Source organism: Ammospiza nelsoni, chromosome 9 (genome assembly GCF_027579445.1).
Source record: "Ammospiza nelsoni isolate bAmmNel1 chromosome 9, bAmmNel1.pri, whole genome shotgun sequence".
In the NCBI taxonomy this organism is placed as follows: Eukaryota; Metazoa; Chordata; class Aves; order Passeriformes; family Passerellidae; genus Ammospiza; species Ammospiza nelsoni.
This window is the reverse complement of record NC_080641.1, coordinates 28,786,073-28,795,414: the sequence shown is the minus strand read 5'-3', so window position 1 is coordinate 28,795,414 and position 9,342 is coordinate 28,786,073.

Genomic DNA, 9,342 nt, shown 5'->3' with positions numbered 1-9,342 from the left:
GTAGGCTCATTATCCACAAGAGGCTTTTCAAAACTGAAATGTTTCAACGAGCTGAAGTACAGTTACCAGAAATTAAATATCTGGAAGCCTAAATCCCCTGGTATAAACAGGCAGCTCTCCCTGCACAGAGCTGATTTACACTCACCCACACACTTCTCCCTCTTAACACCTCAGCACCTGGAAGCAAAAGACACTTGCCTAATCCTAACATGCATTAAATACCTGCTCAAGAATGAAACAGTGTCTCCAGTCTTCCCAAACCAGGAATGCTCCTCCACATGGGAGGCCCAAACCCAAGTACCTGCCTGACCTAACCCTTCACCCCACCTTCCTACACTGCTGTATCTGCAGCAACACTTGGAAACACTTGAAAGGTTTCACCCCAGCCCAGCAAATACCTCCAATAATCCGTTCCAAACAGCCATGAGCTACCACAAGTCCATTGGACACACTGGGATGACACAGGTTTATGGCAGCAGGATGTTGTCATGTGTTATTACACAGCCTGGACCATCCCAAACTGCAGTGGCCAGCCCAGTTGCTGGGCAGGATTGCAGCAGCTGCACCTCAAACATGGACAACACCTTGAGTGCCTTTGTGGCAGTCCTGTCCTCACTGCTCCATCCTGTTCAGGCAGGAGCTGCTCTGCTCCCCACTCCCAGGACAAGCTGCAGAGGAGCTCTCCTCCCTAGGGATGTGGCCATTGTCCCTGCCCACAGCCAAGGCAATGACTCATCCTGCTGCTGTGTGGCTCCCTGCCTGCTGCAGCAGCCCTGGGCAAGAGGCAGGTGCACAGTGCAGGGTCCCAGCAGCAGGGCAGTGCTTACCTCCTGCCCCATGCACTGCTGGGTCAGCACTGGGGGCCCTGCATGCCCAGGACATGCAGTGCTCCTTGCCCTGGGTGCAGATGTGGCAGCTCGCATGCTCAGGAGACAATAAAAATTCATCACAGCTGACAAACAAACAAACAGCCTCAGAGTGAAAGACGTGTCAGCAGCATAAGCCCAGAACATGGGATCTGGCTGATCTCTGCTGATTCTGAGGGTGGCAAACTCTGTCTCCCACTTCTCTCCAGGGACCTGGCGAGGGACTTTGAGTGTGCAGGTCACCTGCTGCAGCAAACCCACCCTCCCAGCTGGCAGAGGGCTCAGAGCCTCTTGGCCACACAGGCAGTGCTGAATTTTGCTTGCCCAAAGTGAAGGAATGAGTTGGTTTGTGTTACTGTGCTGGTGGGAGTGGTGGTGGCAGCAGAAGAAGTGCTGGGCACGGCAGAGAGGAGTAAGCCAGTGAGCACAGGGGACAAAGCCATCCCCACAGTGTGTCACCCACAGCAGGATCACCTGGCAGAGGTGTTGGCTGCACTCATGGGGGCAATTCCCCAGAGAGCTGAGGAATACAGATTTTCATCCTTTCCCCATTCCTTCCCTCCTGAGACATCACTCCTGTACCTTCCCAAAACCATTCCTCCTCCCTAGGACCCACCTCGTGGTGCATGCCTGGCTTTATGCAGTGTTTTTGTTGTCTTGGTGAAGGCTGAGAGCAGGGCTATCAAACTGGGGGCAGAAGACACCCCTGAAGCTCACATGGAACGTCCTTGTCTCCCTCCTTGCCAGAGACAGCCCCATTGTCACCGAGCCCAGCATCCATGGCTTCTCCCAGCCCTGCTGTGGTGCCCAGCAGAGGTGTGGGGCAGGCTGCAGAGCTGCAGCAGCCCTGTAAAACCCACACTTTCAGCAGTACCAGACCCTGCAGCACAGTTAATGCACTCTCCTCTCCTTGCAGCACAGCTGACAGGATGTTCAGTGTCCCCTTGTGGGGTGTTCACCCTCTCTCCTGTCACAGAGGCTGGGAACAAGCCCTTCAGGGACTGGAAATTGTAAGTGGCGTTTCATAGAGTGCAGCTCAGAAAAAAATAAAAAGGTGCTGAAGCGCAAGTGTTTCTGGGGCAAAGGATGGTCGGTGGAGTGACAGGCAATTATTTTCACAAATGTTAACGAATAAATGGACTTCCTCTTCATTACCAAGCTACTTCACAGTCATCAGTAAATAGTTCCAATGACAATTAGTGAAATTCTAAATGGATTAAGAAATTGGTTTATACACAGATAGCGATGCAGGGAGGTGAGGTGATAGCCCAGCCTCACTCCTTACTTTTCCTCCTGGGGGATTTTCCTGTGTGCTCAATGGGTGAGGCATTCAGCTCACCATTATTTTCTTCTCAGCTCTTTCTCGGGGGAACGGCTCTTGAATGAAATCCAGCAGTTTAATTTTGGTGTGATATGAATGGGCTCTGAATGTATTTAATGTTTAAAGGCAGCTATTGAGCTCGGAGCCTGCTCGGGAGGAGCAGCGGGAAGCAGAGCAGACCCCCGGGAAGTGCAGTGGTGCTACCACAGCTCTTTTCTTCCCTCTGCAGGCCACACTCTGATTTTCACTCCCGGACTGTCCCATAAACCTGGAGGCACTCCATCGCTTCAAGACTCCTTGAATGCACTAATTTTGTTTGTTTGTTTGTTTTACCGGGGTGAGGCAGGGATAAAACGCCATGCAGAGGAGCCGGGGAAGGTGCTGGATTCAGTGGGAGCCTCATCACCTTGTCAGAGCTCTGAGCCCTGCCACATCAGCTCTGTGTGCTGGAAACTGCTGCTCTCCATTCCTGGGCATGGGCAGAGCTCCCTGTGCTCCCTGCGTTCACACACTCACTTCCAGCCATGCAGTGCAGGTGGGCTCACATGGGATGTGCTTCCCACGTCTGGGCTCCCCTGGCAGGGAGCTGGGAGTGTGGATCCCTCCCAGCAAGTGGCACTGACCATCTCCTACCCCCTCCTCACTCTCTCCCAGAGATCACCTGGAGCACTGTGGGTCAAGGACAGCCTTGACACACAGCCCAGTTTCAAGCTACCACACAGCTTTTGCTGCACTTAAATTAATTTAGTGAGAGGAGACACCTTGGGCTAAGCGTGGTGTTAGCAACCAGCCAATCCAGGATGAGGTGGACTACTAAGAGTGGAGTCTCATCCTGTTTTTATCCAGACAACTCATTTGCTGCCCCAAACAAGGGTTTGCACCTCCCTGCTCAGCTGAACAACCTCCTCTTATTTCCCTGTCTATCCCCACACATCCCACTGGGAAACTTCCATGACTGCTGGGAAATTAAGGTGAGAAGACACAAAAGGAGTTTCAGGTCACCCTTCCAGCCATGTCTGCCTAGAAGAATCATTCTAGGACCAAGCAGACTTAGGCTGGAAAAAAATATGTCACATTTACTGAGTGACTTTTTTGACTAACAGCCAGACTTTGAAAAATATTAGCAAGGGTAAAACATTAAGTGACAGAACAAGGACACTTCAGATGAAGGATGTTGTTCTCCCTTTAATTTACTCCCCTCTACAGCCTTGCAAAGATCTCAGCAGAGTAAGTGTCCTTATTGATGGATACACTATCCTTGTTAAGATGGGACAATATACTTATTTACAGCTTTCATCATTGTCATGAAGGCACAAAGCAAACAGATATAACTAATGAAGATTTAGCTGTTACATAATGTCTTTGCCAACTCCGTGCAGAAGTCTGGGTAAAACCCCTGGAAATAAATCTTTTTATGAGAGCATTTTAAAATAAATTTAAGACATGAAGAGATGTATTTGTAGCTTGTATTGCTTTCCTGGAAAGGTGTCTCAGGTTTGGATTACAAATGAAGTGATGGTCTGAGAAACACCAAGGAAGTGAAAGCCACATCAGCCCTACAATCCAAGCAGTGAATTTGCACATTCATGGTGATGCTCCATGGTAAAGGTGGTGTGAGCTGTGACCATTGGTACCACCAGCAAGATGCAGACTCAGTAATAAAGGATCAACAGGCAGCAGAGATGGAGGAGCTGCAGTAAAAGCTTCTTCACTTCATTTGATTCTCTCTGGATCCCTCTGAAGATGAGAACAGCCGTGCAATGCCATGCAACTCATGGTGGCTGGGACAGTAAAGCTCCACAGTAAAGCGGGAAAGATAATGCTTTCACAGCCCCTGCAGGAGCACGTTTGGTACTACAAGAACAGTGGATGTTCTCCACTGTCTGAGAATCACAAAGTCCAAGTTTTACCACTTACCACGTGGTAGAACTGGAGGTGGTGCATGATCACCTGGTCGGCTCCTGTGGAGCAGGGAATAGGATGTCTTTCTCTGTTTCCCACCACAACCTCACACAATCTTTTTACAGATCACACAGTGAGGAAGAAAACTGTCCTTGCTAAATGATTTCTGATCTGTGTTGTCCCAAAAAGCACTCCCTAAACACAACTAAAAAGTAATCTGAGGCATTTAAATTTTCACTTTCTGGCCCCTTTCAAAAGAAAATGCCCCATGGCAAAACCACAGATGTGAATATCTGTTTTGGAACTGTGAATTCAGACAGGTATCAACAGCTTGATCCATCTCTGCTTGGTGACTATTTAAAAATTCCTTCTCCTCCATGTCAGGAGAAAAATGGCAAAGTAGAATCAGATTCAATGTTAGGAGGCAGGATAAAGGCATTCTCCCTTATGACAGGTTAGTCAGTGTTGGGGGGGTCTGTCTCACAGGGAGGTGAAGTCTGGTACAAACCCTCTTGTCTAGAAATACTGAAGTCCAGCAGAAGCAATGAAGGAATTGTTTCTTCACAGCTGGGGCCTCATCCCAGAGCTTTTATTAAAGTTACAAGGTTTCCTCCATGATGTTCTGTGCTCCTTCTTTCCCTCCTTCATACAGAGCTCCCTCACTTGGTGTCTGCATCAGGGCCCCAGGGAGAGCCCCTCTGCCAGCACCATCCAGCTGCTGATGCTCCCTTGAGCATCAGGGTCAGCAGCTCCTCTTGCCCCAGCGAGGAGTCCATCAACACATCTAATTTCCTTTCACATCCAGGCTCAATAAAAGACAACTATATTTCACTGCCATTTCCCTGCAGTCACTGTGTTACAGACTCACAGAACTGGAAAGGAAATCCATGTCTTTGAGCCAAACCCTATAGATGCAAGATCCCCTTTCAAGCTTCAGCAAGAGCTGAACTTTTCTGCAAAGCCTGTCAATCCATTTCTGGCTGAATCACATTTGAAAGAAAACTGGCCAGATAAGACACCTTTTTTTTTTTAATAGAAAGGAGCATTTTTGAATTGATGCTGAATTTCCTTTGACTAGTTGATGAAATAGAAGTCAAAAAGCTCTGAGGGTCAAGGATATATAGGAAGTGAGTACAGTCTTTAGAGTTACTATCCCTAAGGAAAAGAACCAGAAAGGAAGGCTGAGGCAAAATGGTTGCTGAGACAACGAAGGAGGAGGGGGAAGGAGGAAGGAAAAAGTGGTAAAATCAAACTTAATGGCTTGCTGCAGTTTGTGGGGACTGAGGAAACAAATTCTGGAGCTGAAGGAGTTGTCAGGCAGTGAGATAGGGTTACACATCCTCCACACAGAGCCTGCAGAGCTGGCTTGATTAGGAGAAGGGACTTGGGATCACTACAGACAGAGCTGCCTTGCTCCCCGTCAGCTTGCACAAGTAATCAGCATCCCAAAATGACAGCTCCCTCCAGGGCTGAGATTTCTTAAAACAAAACTAAAATAAAAATAAGAGGCCTCTTTGGTCCTGCTGCAAACCTAGCTACACTACCAAAAAGAAAATAATTGTTAAGAGACAGAAACACTCTGACATTCTCCAGCAACCTCCCCAATGCTAATCTTCACCACGATAATAATAATAACAACAATGACTTACATTATTCCTACACCACAGTTGAGCAGCTCATATCCTGAGGAATACATCAGACTTGATAAACTACTGCCATCAATTTGCACAGTGTGATGAGACTTAGCGTGGGAGGATGCTGATGTTTCGTGATGCCCTAGAGAAGCTGAGGACAAAATGTGACAAAGATTCCCCCCTGCAGACCTCAGTTTCCAGGGAGGATTTTGAGTACATGAAAGGGGAAGCATACAGTTTGGGACATTGGCCAGGACACAGGAAATAATGCCCTTGTGCTTGGCCAAAGTATCAGTGAAGGTTCATTAGTGCCAACTCCAAGCCTTAAAAATCCTTGAGATGGGGGCCAAAATTGAATGATATTGGCTTAGATATGATGGGGACTTTTTTTTTCCCCAGCAGTAGAGATTTTTTGTTCTTTCTGGTTTCTGTTCCCAGAGAGTGCATTTTTATACTTTTCTCCATCATAATGAGCTCTAGCAGCAAGTCTCATATATGCATGAAATTTGGGAAGTTTACTGCACAAACTAGGACTTGAGGGAAAACAATAAATCTCACCAGTTTCACAGGAGAATTGCCAATGCTGGTGCTCAGCTGAAGCTCCTCTCCACTCTCACACTCCCCCCGTCTCCTGGCAAAGCTCTGAGATGTGCAGCATTCCAAGCTGCAGCTCCAAGGGTGGCTTTCCAAGAGGCCCGCAAGAAACAAGGTATTCACTGAGCAATTAAACCAATGAAAACAGCTTTTTTTTGGATGTAGGAGGCTCTGGAGTCAGAGGAAGGTGTGGGGTCTCACAGACCCACTCTGATGGTCAGAGGGCACTGCTGCTGTGGATTTTCTCCTGGCTAAGGAGGCCTAAGCTCACACTTTAATTTTTCCTTTGTGGTGGGATGGATAGAATCTTCTTCTTTTGATCCATAATTTATTTTTATAAACCTTGTAAGGACTTAATATATTTAAAACTATCAGTTCTCTATCAGATGTAGTCAGTGTTAACCAAGGCACCCACTGGGTTGTGATGCTCACAAGGACCAACAGACCCCTGCAGCCTCCTTGCTGTGATCACTCCAGGAAATTCCCCTTCCAAATCCAGGGAAACCAATTCCTCAGATCCCTCCTGGCAGTGTCTGTGGCTTTTCTCCTCTCACCTACAAGATTCCTACACACAGGGAAGGCAGGAATGGTGTCACAGGGCCTGGTGCTGCCTGGGCCATGTGCCCAGCCTGTATTCTTGGGACAGACCTGAGACCTGGCTCATATTTTTATTGGGAAATATGCAGCAGAACAGTTCTGAAGTTGCACAATTCAATTAGAACCAAACAAACCAAAACAAAACAAACCAAAACACCTCCCAAACCCCACTAGTCTCTCAGTAACCTCTTTAACGTTTTGCTAACCTGTTTTTCTGTGCCTAAATGAGCAGAAAGCAACAGAAATATATTTTAACAGATCGTTTCCCATGTCTTTCCTGCCTCCCCAAGGCAGGTTTAATATCTGTCCAGAGGGAAAACTTCATCTCCAATAAATCATCAATTACTGCAGCGCTTAAACCTCGCTTGTCCTTCAGTGTTCTGCTAGCAGGGATTGATTCCCTGCACACCCTGGAGCGGGATCCCTTCAGCCCAGCCCTCTGCCATCTCCTGAGCCCCGCTTTTCCCTTGCTGACCGTGGAAGCCGCTCCCGGTCCCCAGGGATGCTCCCAGCGCTGGGATGTGCCCGGCAGGGATGCGGGGGCTCCAGTTACCAGCAGATGGCAGCTGGAGATCACAGAGGGAAATTTGGGAGTTCTCTGCTCCTGCAAGCACAGCCCACAAATCCCGGGTGAGCTTGGCACAGACACGGACTCACCACCGATCCCGGCTTTTCACCCCGAGCTGGGGGGATGCACAGGGAGCCCCAGCAAGGACACAGAGGAGAGGGTGGGGAAAAGACACGGTGCTGATCCTTACAGACATTGGAAACAGAATTAAAAAAAAAAATCTACAAATTCACAGGCCACATCTCTCCTCCCTTCACCCCAGGCTCAACCTCTTAAGCCACAGAATCATTTAGATGTCATTTTCTAACCCAATCCCACCACAAACTCTCTCATGCAGGTCCCAGCCAGCCCTCAAATGCATTTTAGGCAGGGTAACTCAGAGGACAGGAGCAATCCCTGTTCTCCCTCCACACCAAAGCCTCACCCACAGCCATCACTGCAGCAGCCCCCCAGAAATGAGCATTACCCTGTTATCAGCTCTTGCCTCTTTCCTTTTCAGCTCCCACTACCCATGAATGTCCCTCCCTGCACCACAGTCAGTCCTGCAATGGGATTCACTCTCTGTGCCGTGGCACAGCCCCAGCTCCACACCTTCTGAGGTGTTCTCTGTTCTCCTTCCCCTCCTCCCAGCTGGCAGCCCCGGTGAGCTGTGTCACAGAAACCACCTGTGAGAAGGAACCATCCCCAAATCATCCCCACCTCTCACCCAGAGGAGCTGGCTTTGAGGAGCTGGAAACGTGAGAGAATCCACCCAGTCCCTCAAGCACTGATTGAATAATTGCTGCTTCCTGAGGAGGCCAAGATGGGCTCTGCTAATGCAGCTGGGTCACCCCTCCAGCCCAGGCAGCAGGAATGCTTTGTTTTAAAATATATTAAAAAGCCAAAGATAACCCCCCAGGTTAAAAAAGTTCCTTGCTGTCTAAGGGCCAGATCCATATCTAATCCTGAGGTGCAAGAAGCACTGTGTATCCTCTGCATCCCTGGTTAAATGTGTAGGACAAAGGTGTGTCCCACCAGGGGCACTTCTGGGCAGCCAATGCTCAATTTGGGGTCCACTGACCCCCTGAGCAGCTTTCACCCCCAGGAGGATCCTTGCTGTCCCAGCTCCTTGCACAGGCAGCACAGAGATTATGCACACACAGAAGCTTTTCTTGGCTGGGACAGAAAATGAAAATAGCATTTTTCCCATTCCCTCACCCCCCCACAGCTTCAGTTCTGCAGGAGCCAGTGGAGCCAAAAAAGGGGCTAGACAAGACATCAAGCACTACCCATTTAATCCAGCTCCAGTTCCTCATTTACCAATGTCAGCCTCCTGTCCAAGCTTTCTTTGGCTTTCATCTCTTCTTTTATCTGCATGCTGTCTCTGGTTTGCCCCTTCTGGTTGCTACTGCTTTGATCTCTTGAACTTCTGCAATCCAGACCCAAATCCATGAGAGCTTATGCTGAAGAGTTTCCATTTTTTTCCTGTTGTTACGCTCTTTAAATTCTTCCTTTGAAAATTTTCCTCTGAAAATTCTGGCAAATTCTTTCTGTGCAGTAAATGAGGAGTTTTGATGTCCAGCCTGGGCAAGTGATCCTTTGATAATTCCCCAGACCTTTAGAAATTTGCATCCCTGTGTTTTTTTTTCTTTCTTCCATCCCAATCCAGTGGTAGATCCCCTGTGCAGGCTGAGGCTGTACCAAGATGGGAGAGGTCTACAAGAGCCCCAGAATTCATTGTAGAGTTTTACCAATACTGTGTTATCTGGTTGTTTTGTGGCACAGAGAGTGTCTACACATACAGACAGTATTCCATAATTAAATTTATAAGATAAAACATGAGAACAGTGGGAACTCTGTGTGCTAACGCATTTAATTCCA